Genomic DNA, 12,232 nt, shown 5'->3' on the forward strand with positions numbered 1-12,232 from the left:
ATTGAAAAGGAATCTTTTTCTCTTTTTTTTGCACTTCCACTTTCCTTCCCTCTTAGAGCTTTTGAGAAGCAACCACTGCTGATGAAGACCGAAGCACTTCTACTTATCACGTGGCCTCATTACACAGTCATATGGCGGCTGCAGTATCAGGTATTCAAACCCTTACGGAAATGCCATATCTGGACATATAAAAAAATCCAAATCAGGTATATCAGGAATTGGGCAGATATGGTATATTAGGACAGATCTAGGCCAGATAGGGCATATCTGCCCAATTCCTGATTTCGAGTACCAGATAAGGCATATCTGGTTGTATATGCCTGATCTGCCCAATTCCTGATTTCGAGTACTAGATAAGGCATATCTGGTCAGATATGCCTTATCAACCCAATTCCTGATTTAAAGATCTAGCCCGCATGGCATGTAGGTTCTGAAATATAGATCTATATATCTGCATATCAACATAACACTTTATTACAACACACACAAGACAATTTCAGTATTCCAGCTAAACGCATGCTGAATCAAGTTTGCCAAGGGAAACCTGAATTTTTCCTTTTATTTCAAACCTTACAGGAAAATAGCTTTGAAACCACACGTTTTCTTTTTTCCCTGCCTATATGGAATCGCTCAAAGACGGGCCTGAATTACGTGTCTATACCGAGGGTCAAAGACATGCTCATCCGTTCGTAAACATTGAGATTAGATCTGCTCATTTAGGCACTATGCTATAACAAATTGATGGGATATCTGAACAGAATAATGTCTGCACGGGAAGCTAAAGTGAAAGACATTAACCTATTAAATTAGATATTACATTTTATTCTACTCTTTTAAACACAGAGCTTTAACGAGTAAATGCTTGTAGTTTGAGCTGGTTTACTTGCGAAGCTAAATAAAATAAACGGCTAATAATCGAACTAGACTATTAAAATAGAATTTAAATGTTTGTAGACACCCGGAAAAGGTACCGCTAAACAGTAGGGCGATAAAACACACACTTCTGGGACTGCTGATAATACCTAAACCTTAGCAAAGTACATATAGGCTGTCAGGAAGTACATGTGTTACCTTAAGCAGAGACTGCAGTGCAAAATGAGCGAACGCGCCTAACTCGTGGTTGCTTTTCAAATTAGGAGAGAAAACAAAAAAAGCATGTCCGATGGCATTTGTCATGACCGCGACAGCTCTGCCCCTAAACCAAATCAAGCATGAAGCTACTTAGGATGTGCAAATCATAATAATAATAAACCATAAAGGACCCTATCCATCCACTAAAATTTGTTAAAATTGCTGGAGCGAAAGACAAATTAGCGACGAAATGTACGGAAAAATATGACATACTGACAATTACCATCCAATTTACTGATTGGAAAATTTTTCCATCAAAATAATAATGTGAACAATATCCTGAGGCTGCAAGTGCTAGTTCCCGACAAGAATTATCACACTCACGCTTTTGGTGATTGGGCGTGAAGATGAGGCGGCACGATTAGGGTGCGATCCGACGCAATGGTGAAGATTTGGCCGGGTCACCCAGGCAGAAGCCTCGAAAAGCTCAATCGACCATCAGGTTCGCTGCCAAGGCTGGGGAGGCAACTTCCACCCGCAGTGGGACACAGTAATTTCCTCTCTGCCGACAGTCAGACTGAAGCTCTTGTCGGTTTGCTGTCGCATTTTTGTTACATGCACACAGCTAATAGCGAACAGGCGCTGGCATACACACACCAGCATACACAACATGAAGCACGCCCGCCAGCCGCACCGAACTCCGATGTCTGCCACCGCGAAAGGAACGAGACAAGTGCTTAGGCGCACGGAGTTGAAAGGGGGAGGGGAAAGAAGCAAGCACACACAGAACTGAGAGCTCGCGGCCTACGCGGTATAGAGCGAGGTAGCGAGGAGGAGAGATGAAATGCGAGCCCGCGACGCAGGGGCCGCCGCTGTTTGAGAGGGAAGAGGGGAACGCGGGAGAAGAGGAGTCACTGCCTAGCCAGTGCGACCCTCCACGTAGCAACCGCCAGCTGTCTCTGAGGGTGAGTCACCGTCTAGACAGCTCGGAGGGGGCCGTGTACTGAACTGCCATCATTTTCTAGATATTTTGAATCGCTCAACTTAACCACGACCATGCGTTTGTGCACCGGAGTGCCGCCGCACTTTAAATGAAAATGCGAGTTAGTAGACGGAAAGAGGAGCCTGTAGCCATAACTGAGCGCCCTCCTGGATTAAGGAACACATGGTGTAATAATTATAGTGCAGCGAAATCTGCAGAATATTTGAAATATTAGGAGTCGTAGCTATTTTCTAAATTGGATACAATTAACACTAAGCATGCAGGCCATGCTGAGTGTGGAAAAATTGAAGCTCGACCACATGATGCCAATATTGAATATTTGCAGAAGATAGACGAAAACCATATATTGCTAATATACAATCACTATGGCGCGTACATAATTAAGGCCCCGATGAGGTTATATAAAGTCCTGTTGATGCCAGGCATATGGCCCTGGTCTGTCTATATAAGGTCATGACGATGCCATATATGCCCTTTATCAGGCCACATAAGGTCGCGAGGATACGATATATGCCCCTGATCAAGCCATATAAGGTCCCGTCTCCCGTTCAGATATGGATTATATGTTGCACGATATGGCCAAATCTGAGCCATATAAGGGCAACATTTTGCGCATATATGACTTCATCTGTGCAGATAAGGTCTTATTTGCTGCCTTATATATTTGTATCTGGCAGCATATGTTCCATATCTGGAGCAGATATGGGATTTCCGTAAGGGAAGTTAGCCTTCCTTCGGCATCACATCATAGGCTCAGCCACGGAAAAAATTGCGCTAGACGTTAGACTATCTGAGATCCTAATATATGACACGAGTACAGAGCTCAATAATAGAGTCGAACAATGAGCTAGTTGGTCCCACATCTCTTGGAAGAAGGCAGCAGAGCAGGTAACACCAACGCAGCGTAGTCCTTGTGTGCGTGTGTGTGCCTCTTGTGCTTTGTGTTGGTGTTACCTGCTCTGCTGCCTTCTTCCAAGAGATACAGAGCTCAGAATGGTTTGTGAGATGCAGCGGCATGAAGTAGAGTTACTTTTGAGATGCGCTTGTGCGATGTAGTGTTCGCGTGTGGTAATAAAAACGGCAACCAAGAAAACCTTACTGTCCTCTCAGACATAAAGTTTTCACACACAAGTGCAGCATCAATACCTCAGAGCGTCGACAAGAGTAGAATGCATGGATGAATAATGATTATAAAATAAATCCATGGCGAGGGCATTCTATACATTTTCGCTTCGGTAAGACGAAATAAAATTTAGATGCACTTTGTCCATTGTTTGTTGCTGGACGGGTTTGTTGAGCATAATGAAAAAAACAGCGCTGACAGACGAAGGACGAGAAGAAGGAGGACACACAACTGCGCTGACTAACAACTTTTATTCCGGAAATAGCCAATCCATACTTTATAAGCTGTCAGAAGAACGAGAGATTGATGCGCCTGCCCCCGTCTCAATACCTAGCATCGGAACCCGCCCAACAAATGCCATCACTAACTTACAACATCCTCGAAGAAGAGCCACTGTCAGAAGGCGAACAAATGGGTAACAGGAGGAAGAAAAACACATATACGAAAAAAACAGAGACCGCAGAGGGCGTATACAAACACGTGTAAAATGTAGATGAAAAGCCAACCAACCCGCTTAAGAAATGAAAAGGAATTAGAACAAAACGCGAAAACAATAAACCCTGCTGCAACGCGATGGTAGAGCGAAAAAGCAGTAAACAAGCACCACAGCTAGAATAATGGCGAAGAAGTAAGTGCTAAGACCAGTCAAAGATAAAACAATGAATGAAAAGCCAACAACCAACGAGGGTAAATTAAAGACAGAAGATCGACACAATGAAAACATAAAACCAAAACCATAGCGACACCAGTGCAGCAAGTCCACAAAGCTCCGCAGCTAAAATCATGACTAGGAAAAAAGAGGCTAAAATTAATAAAAGGCAGAAAACTTATTATTGACAATTAGGAACACACACAGCATGGGAGCATAAACCCTGAGAACAACGACCTAATAACTATGTTGGCAGAAACTATAACAGACGAGAGCTAGAGAGGGGAGCGTACAAGGAAGCAGCAAATCATTACTGGCATGCAAGATGATATGCAGAATTGATACAAGGCGGAGAGAAATGTGAAATCTCCTTTTCTAGCAGGGCAACTGACGGTGTCCTAACACATTCTTGGTTTCGCTTGTCGATAGCGGTGGTTTCTATGTATTCTCGAGTGAGTCTCTTTTTGAGCTTGGCCACAATTTCTGTTTGGACGAAGTTCAGGGAGAGGTGGCGGCAGGTACTGCTGTCGCGACAACGAATAACCAGATTCCCAGACCTATTGTCATTAGCATTGCCTTTGAGATCTAATAGCCTCTTGTTTAAGCATATGCCTGTCTGACCAATATACATTTTGCCGCAAGGACATGGGATGGAATGAATGTCTTCTCCGCCTGTATTCGCCTTTCCCGACTTTGTAAGCAGGTAATGGTTCCGGGGAAAGAATTCCAGGAGGAGGAGGAGAAAAGGAGGGCGGAAAGCACGGATGTTAACCAGAAATAATTCCGGTTAGCTGCCCTGAACTGGGGAAGGGGAATGGGGGGACTAAAGGGGGAGGGTGGAAGAGGAGAGGATGTGAGAAAGTCACAGTCTCTCAATAAGGCTATTCCCACTTAAAAAGTTGAGAAGTGCGCGGAGAAGTGCCTTGTAGGCGTTCAACGCAGATGTCTTTTGTGGCCATATTCCCAAGATCTTCCCTTCCGTTAAGGGGTGAGCGTCCAGACGATCCAATGCAGTACGCAGCGTATGTCTTTCAGTTGCAGAAGCAGGGCACTCACAAAGGATGTGCGCAATCGTTTCGTCAATGCCACATCATTCACAATCAGGGCTGTCAGCCGTCCCGACCAGGAAGGCGTATTTGTTTGCGAAAGCAATGCCAAGCCATAGGCGGCACAGTAACGTTGTTTCACGACGCGTTGTGTGGTGGAGAATACGCAGGCGCAGTCCGGGGTCCAATGCCTTGAGGTGACGGTTGTTGAACTCTCCGGTGTTTCACGCTGAATGTGCCAGCTCCACAGCCAAACAGCGAAGCCGGCTTGCTGCGTCGGCTCTCGTTAACGGAATTCGGACTGGAAGTCCGTCGATGTAGGCAGAACAGGCAGCGTCGTCCGCCTGATTATTTCCTGCAATGCCAGTGTCCTCGCAAACAATAGTAGATGATGCCGTGACCTTTGGTTATTGCGGCGTGGTGTAGCGTGCGGATCTCTGCAACGAGTTGTTCATTTCAACCGTGGTGTATTGCTACTTGCATGCCTTGAAGGGCTGCTTTGGAGTCAGTGAAAACTGACCATTCTTGGGGGAGTTCCTGGCTGATGTATTCGACTGCTGCCCTTAGGGCAGCTAGTTCCGCATCAGTCGAAGAGGTGAGATGTGTAGTCTTTAGCTTTATCCAGGCGGACTTTGCCGGTGCTACCACTGACCCCGCGGAGCTGGCTCACGTAACTGAGCCATCAGTGTACACATTTATTCGGCGATTGTGTTTAGAATGATGGTGCTCTAGGGTAATTTCTTGCAAGGCAGTAATTGGTACCCCAGGTTTTTTTTATGCCAAGAAGTGAAAGGTGAATATTAGGTTCATGTAGACTCCATATGGATGCGCATATGGCCTTGAAGTATGGGTGAACTGCAAAGGAAGATAAGTGTGGTGAGCTTCAATGGTTCTGGAAAAGGCAGTACATGGTCTAGTTGCTGGGAGATTTGCCAGGTGTCGATTGGGAACTCGTGCGAGGTGTCTAATGTGTGATCTCAGGGTCTCGACAGCAACATAGGCAGTTACAGGATGTTCCCCGGCTAGAAGAACAGTTGCTGCCGTGGAGGTGCATTTAGTCAAACCGAGGCAGATGCGGAGAGTTTGCGCTTGCACACTTTGGAGAGTCCTAGATTTGCAGGGCCTTAACATTTTAAGTGAAAAATGTTCTCTTGTGGCCTTCAGACGAAAACCAATATCACACTACACTATATCTATAAACGGGAAAGCCATTTCTTTTAAAAAATAGCCATTGCTTCCAGGGAGTTGTAATCGACGGGAATCTCTCGTGGAGCCCAAATCTGAATGACATGAAAAAGAGACTACTTGCCATTGTCCATGTTCTCCCCTTCCTCAGGAGAAAGTCATGGGGCTCGTCAGTGCACCCAATGCTACTTTATAGATCATTATTTATGGCGTACATGCGATACAGCTTGCCGATGTTCAACATTTGGAAAGAATTCCACAATGTGCTAAAAAGCATCGGGATCACATTGTGGCATGTTCTTCGGGCGTCGTTTATTCGATTCCATTACACTGCGGCAGAAAATATTTTGATCAGACAGGCAGATGCCTCAACAAGCGACTACTAGAGCTCAAAAGCAGTGCTAACGACGATAGGTTTGGGAGTCAGGCTATTATTTGTCGGGACTGGAGTCCCTTCCACGGCGTCTATCCGAGCTTCATTCAAACAGAAATTCTGGACAAGCCCAAAATAGATTCACTTGAGAAGTTATAAAAGCCGCCGCTATCAACAAGCAAAACGATGAATGGTTAGCCCACCATCGTTTGCCCAGCTCAAAAAACAGCTTCCACTCCTCGAAATGCACATCAGAAGGGAAAATGTTTGGGCATGTTGGTTCATCGTCAACACAGCGAAGCGCTCGAAATCACAAAGAACGAGGAGGGGACAGCGCTAATGTCCTGTCCCTTCCATTCCTCTCCGTCTTGCATTGATCCTGCCTATCCTTTTTCTTGCCTCTAATTATTTGATGCCTCCTTGTATGCTCCCCTCTCGCGCTCTCGTCCTGGTTACAGCTAACATATTGCTTAGGTCTTGAATGCTTTTATCCTCAAGGTTTATGCTCCTTGCTGTCTGTGTTCCTCTAGGTTAGTGGTGTGTCTTTATCCTTTAATAAATTTTAGCGTTTTTTTCAGTGTCACGGTTTTATCTGCGGTGTTTTGTTGACTTGCCGCATTGGTGTCGCTCATGGTGTTGGTTCTAAAGTTTTCATTGTGCCGAGCTTTCGTCCTTGTTTTTGCCGGGTTGGTTACTGGCTTTTTGTTTACTTTTTTTACGTTTAACTTGTCTTGTCGCCTATTTCTCCGCCAGTATTTTAGCCGCGGTGCCTGTTGACTGTTTTTTGTTCTGCCATCGCGTTGCTGCGGGTTTGAAAGGTTTCTCGTTTTTTTCGTTCATTATGATCCCTTTAGCCGGGTTTGTTGGCTTTTCATATACATCTTTCACACACGCCTTGCCTCTGCGGTCTCTGTTTTTTTATGCTTATTTCTGCTTCTGCTAGCCATTTGTTCGCCTTCTGGCAGCATACCTTCTTATGAGATGTTGATGAATTAGACATTGCATTTCTTGGGTGCATTTCTTAGGTGCATTTCTTGGACGGATGCCGAGGATAGTTGTTGAAACGCGCTCATGCTCATCAAGCCTTGTTTCTTCTGGCTGTATATAGGCGGCGGTTCGGCGATCTCCTGAATAAAAGGTGTTAGCGCAGCGGTGTGTCCTCCTCCTTCTCGCCCTTTGTCTGACAGAGCTGCTTTTTTCATTAATTCGTCGGTGCTATAGTGACAGCTATGAGCGTGTTTAACGCGTGCCTTGTTTAACTGTGTTTTGGTCACATGATTATTATGGCGCATCACAAAAGAAAGGCAGTCAATTTGTTCTGCTGTTGCTTGAAATATTGGTCTGTATGTTCAGCAAGTGCTTTTTCGGTTGGTGTTTATCAAGCGGTTGAGTTCATCTGTCATTAATTGGGGCTTACTCATAATTTACTATAGTCTTCAAAAAAAAAAATGGCATAACGATGAGACCGATAGTCTACAAGACCCGAACGTGGCTTTCTATGCATTCCTCAATCCATGTCCAGTTTAACAGTATACCTCTGATGATGTACTATGGCTTCAACTTTGCGTACTGGTGTTAATCGCTGGTGTGGTATACCCTATAAGCCCAATCGATGTCACAGACATTTGCTTGCAGGTATACAGGTGGTGAAAATGATTTGAATACCTATTCCTTTCATCAACTACCAGTATTGAGTGCAACCCTGAAATGCACCACAAAGTTGCTGAGTAAAATGCGAACATAAGGGCACAACTATGCAGAGCTGCAGGAGTAAATAACTAAGCAGATTCCAGTAGCAGTTCTAATCACCAGTCAAGGCCTCTAACTCTGAACTTGAGTCTCGCAACCGCGGGCGAACATATTATATGTAGTGAAAGGCTTCAGTGCTGAATTTCGCCACCTACTTTGATCGCCAGCTTCCTCTTTGTTCGCATTCTCAATCACTGCGTGCGTTTTGGCTCTCCATGCATTAACCTCGAAGAGTTTTTCATAAAGATAATGAATGAAGGAGCAATGCGGTGGAAGAAGCCTTGGGATAATATTGATCGACTAGGTTTCTCAACCTTGCACTTATGTCGCACAGTGCCTAGGCTGCTCATTCACTACAAGGTTAGGTATTGTTTAGGTTGGGTACGGTATGCAGAGATGAAGAGCTCAAAGCGACTGAGGCTAGTTAAGATGCCTCAGTTGAGCACCAGAAATTTCTACCACATGGGGTTCTTTAACGTGCACGGACATCGCACAGCACACGAACGCATCGCTTTTTGTCTCAATAGAAGATCGATTTATTATTTAATTCCAGTAGAAGCTAGACGCTCTTCCTCGACCCGGTTTCAGCTTCTACATCCTGATGAGGTCAGACTTGATCTTGTGTTGGTCGCAAATTGCTACATATTCATTGACAAACAACCAATATGATTAAAGTGGCTTTATCAGTAATAACTAAAAAATTTCTCGCGTTTAAGGCTTTTGCATAAGTATCATCGGATCAGGCTGTGAAGGGTTTTGAGGGTTTTCGTTCAGCACGCGCCGTGATTGAACAAGGAATTTATCTACATCGGTCTCTGGCGAGATTCTTCTAATTAAAACTCATGTGGTGTCGCTTTTACCCATTACAAATACTAATCTGGGCTCATAGCTTTATTTATGAATAGGAGATATTAATTCTTAGATCTTTCCAGCATTTTATCGCCTTGCCATAAACCATGAATAAAGCTCTTAAGCACGCGTGTTATACTCCTGGAAAACACGTGCCAAATCTACAACACAGTCCTTCAATACTCCTAATGATGATGAAATTCCCGCCAAAGTTTGGTTCGCAGACAAAAGCGGCCGCACGGGGCGCTGTCACCGATAGAGGGGCTGTGAGCAGTTGGCCGCCGCGGTGACGTATGGTGTGGTTGCACGTTAAATTCTTGCTTACACAATAATTCTGCTATATCCTGCTTTTCTTACTTTGTGCCAAATAGAAGATGAGGCAATAATGTATCAGCTGCACATAAGTAATAGTAGTTCACTTGACGTTTTCAAGAAGACTCTGTGGGCATATTCAAGGCTTGCCCCTTGCCCTTAGTCATCTGGCTGCAACGGGGAGATATTTCCTTCTTATAACGGAGTATTGAAAAATAGCCGAGAGCTTGTAGTATGCTGACTAATCTAGAACATACGAGTCAGTTCATTGTAGTGAAAGATAAGGCAAAGACCGTGTTAGCAGAGAGCACTACTTTGATTCTATCACTGCGCTTGGTTCGCTCAGCAAGTTTGCTCTTGTGGTTGACCTACTTGAGCCACAGGTTTAATAGTACGTCATTTCAGCTTACAGCGCTGTTACCACTGGCCTGTTCGTAATATAACTCAATGATTCCTGACTTGTCTTCTGAAGCTAGCCCGGAAACAAGCAATAATATCCTACTGAGCGGTGGCGCAGCGGTAGAACTTCTGCCTCGCACGCAAGAGGACCGGGGCTCAAATCCCGGTGCCGCTCAACTCTCCATCGGATTAAAAAAAATCCACGTGTCGATGGAATTGCATAAACAGGTTTGGGGTGCGACCTGATGCCGGTTGACACCTCCGGCAACGCACTCCCTCACCAGAACAGGAGTTGGCCATCCTGGTGCAGTAATTGGCCGCAACCTCCTATGATAAGCTCAATAAAATCCTGGCCCTCAGTGACCAGCAGCTGCGGGACGATCGACCACGGCGGCGGTGAGACCTATGACGCAGCAGAGGGTGCTAAAAATTCCTGGCTGCGCTGGACAGGCCGCCATTTGAAACAGATCCTGGCAACGTTTAACGCTGGAACCCTAGCGAGTGAAGCTAGTTTAGCAGTGCTGTTAGATAAACTAGAGGGCATGAAATGGGATATTGTCACGTAGTGGTGACAAGGCCGTACACGCAAAAAAAAAAAAAGAAACAGGCTAGATGGTACTGAAATAACTCTTTATTGGGGCTGACTTGAGCCCGCAAAAGAACTAAGCAACTCGGCGGCGGCGATAGCAACAAACGTGCTTGTCGGTCGTCGTTCAATTTAAAGGCTGCTCAGAACAATCTAGATAACGTCGCAAGCATCTACCAGCACAAGCTGGAACATTGTAGAAAGACACACGAGTGGCCGGAATCTTCGGGACAGATCTCGGTGCATCATGCGCTACAACGAAACTGATATATGTGTGACTCGTGACATCGAGCATTACCAAAGAATACAGAACTGATACGCGATCCAGAATCAGAGTGATAAGGCCGTGTGGCGGCGGCTGCTAAAAACAACAAATACAGTGTTGAAGGTTTCGAGGAATTACTCCCCCCTTAAAAACCATCGCCTCAATGTTCCAAAACAAAGCAACGTAAACATAAACACTGCAAAGTTTAAACTCCACAGATTCTTTAATGCGCATAATATGGCTTCATTCGTACATGTACAATTTTTGGGCGTGCGCGTCGCCGTTGTGATGCTGACGTTCCGTCGGGAATGACTCCATAGTCCAGTGGTCCGACGCGGTGAATGATTTTGTATGGCCCAAAGTATCGACGCAACAACTTTTCACTTAGTCCGCGACGGCGAATTGGTGTCCAAATCCACACTTGATCTCCTGGGTTGTACTCTGCGTGGCGTCGTCGTAAGTTGCATCGTCGGCTGTCGGTGCGTTGTTGGTCTTTAATACGCAGACATACGAGTCGTCGGGCTTCCTCTGCACGCTGCAGGTAGGCGGCGACGTCAAGGTTGTCCATGTTGGTTACGTGCGGCAGCATTGCGTAGAACGTCGTCGTGTGCTCCCTGCCGTACACAAGCTTGAACGAGGTAGCTCTGGTCCTTTCCTGGACTGCCGTGTTATACGCGAAGATCACGTAGGCAAGATGGCGTCCCAGGTCTTGTGTTCAACGTCGACGTACATAGCAATCATGTCCGCGATCGTTTTGTTCAGACGCTCCGTAAGGCCATTGGTCTGGGGACGGTACGCAGTTATTCGTCGATGGCTTGTGTGACTGTATTCCAGGATGGCTTGCGTCGTCTCTGCCGTAAACGCCGTTCCCCTGTCCGTAATGAGCATTTCTGGGGCGCCGTGTCGCAAGAGAATTTGTTCGACAAAAAATTTGGCGACTTCTGCCGCGGTATCATTGGGTAGGGCTTGTGCTTCGGCGTAACGGGTAAGGTAGTCAGTGGCCACGATGATCCACTTGTTACCCATAGACGAAGATGGAAAGGGGATAAGCAGATCCATCCCAATTTGTGGAAAAGGCAAGTCTGGGGACGGAATCGGGTTTAGTAGACCTGCTCGTCTGATAGGCGGCGTCTTGCGTCGTTGGCACTCCCGACACGTTTTCACGTAGTGGGCAACTCCAGCAGGCAATCGCGGCCAGTAGTAATTCTCCTGGATTCGATGCATCGTGCGTGCAGATCCGAGGTGGACTGCTGTGGGCTCATCGTGCAACGCCTGCGGAATTTCCTGCCTGAGGGTTTTAGGCACTACGAGAAGCTACACGGTCTTGTTGGGTGCGAAGTTCTTCACAAGGAGGCCATTGCTTAACGCGAACGATGATAAATGTCGCCTGAACACACCAGCAGGGGAAGCGGTCTTTCCTTCCTAGTAATCGTCTAGCCCTTTCAGCTCAGGGTCTGATCGCTGTTGTTCTGCGAAACAGCTGGCGCTTACCGGTCCCAAAAGGCGTCTTCGTCGTCGTCCTTCGGGGGAGCGTCGACGGGAGCGCGTGATAAGCAGTCTGCGTCGCAACGCTTCCGGCCCGACTTATAGACTACAGTCAGGTCAAGTTCTTGAAGTCGCAG

The 12,232-nt window shown here is 46.1% G+C and overlaps 1 protein-coding gene across 6 annotated transcripts in view; it reads right to left on the minus strand.

The window, feature by feature from the left end:
• LOC146193286 (phospholipase A1-like) overlaps nucleotides 1-12,232 on the minus strand; it is a 230,302-nt gene that overhangs the window by 155,690 nt on the left and 62,380 nt on the right. The gene's annotated exons all lie outside the window — the stretch shown is intronic.

This window comes from Amblyomma maculatum, chromosome 4 (assembly GCF_055883805.1).
Source record: "Amblyomma maculatum isolate TAMU_Amacu chromosome 4, ASM5588380v1, whole genome shotgun sequence".
NCBI classification, from domain to species: domain Eukaryota; kingdom Metazoa; phylum Arthropoda; class Arachnida; order Ixodida; family Ixodidae; genus Amblyomma; species Amblyomma maculatum.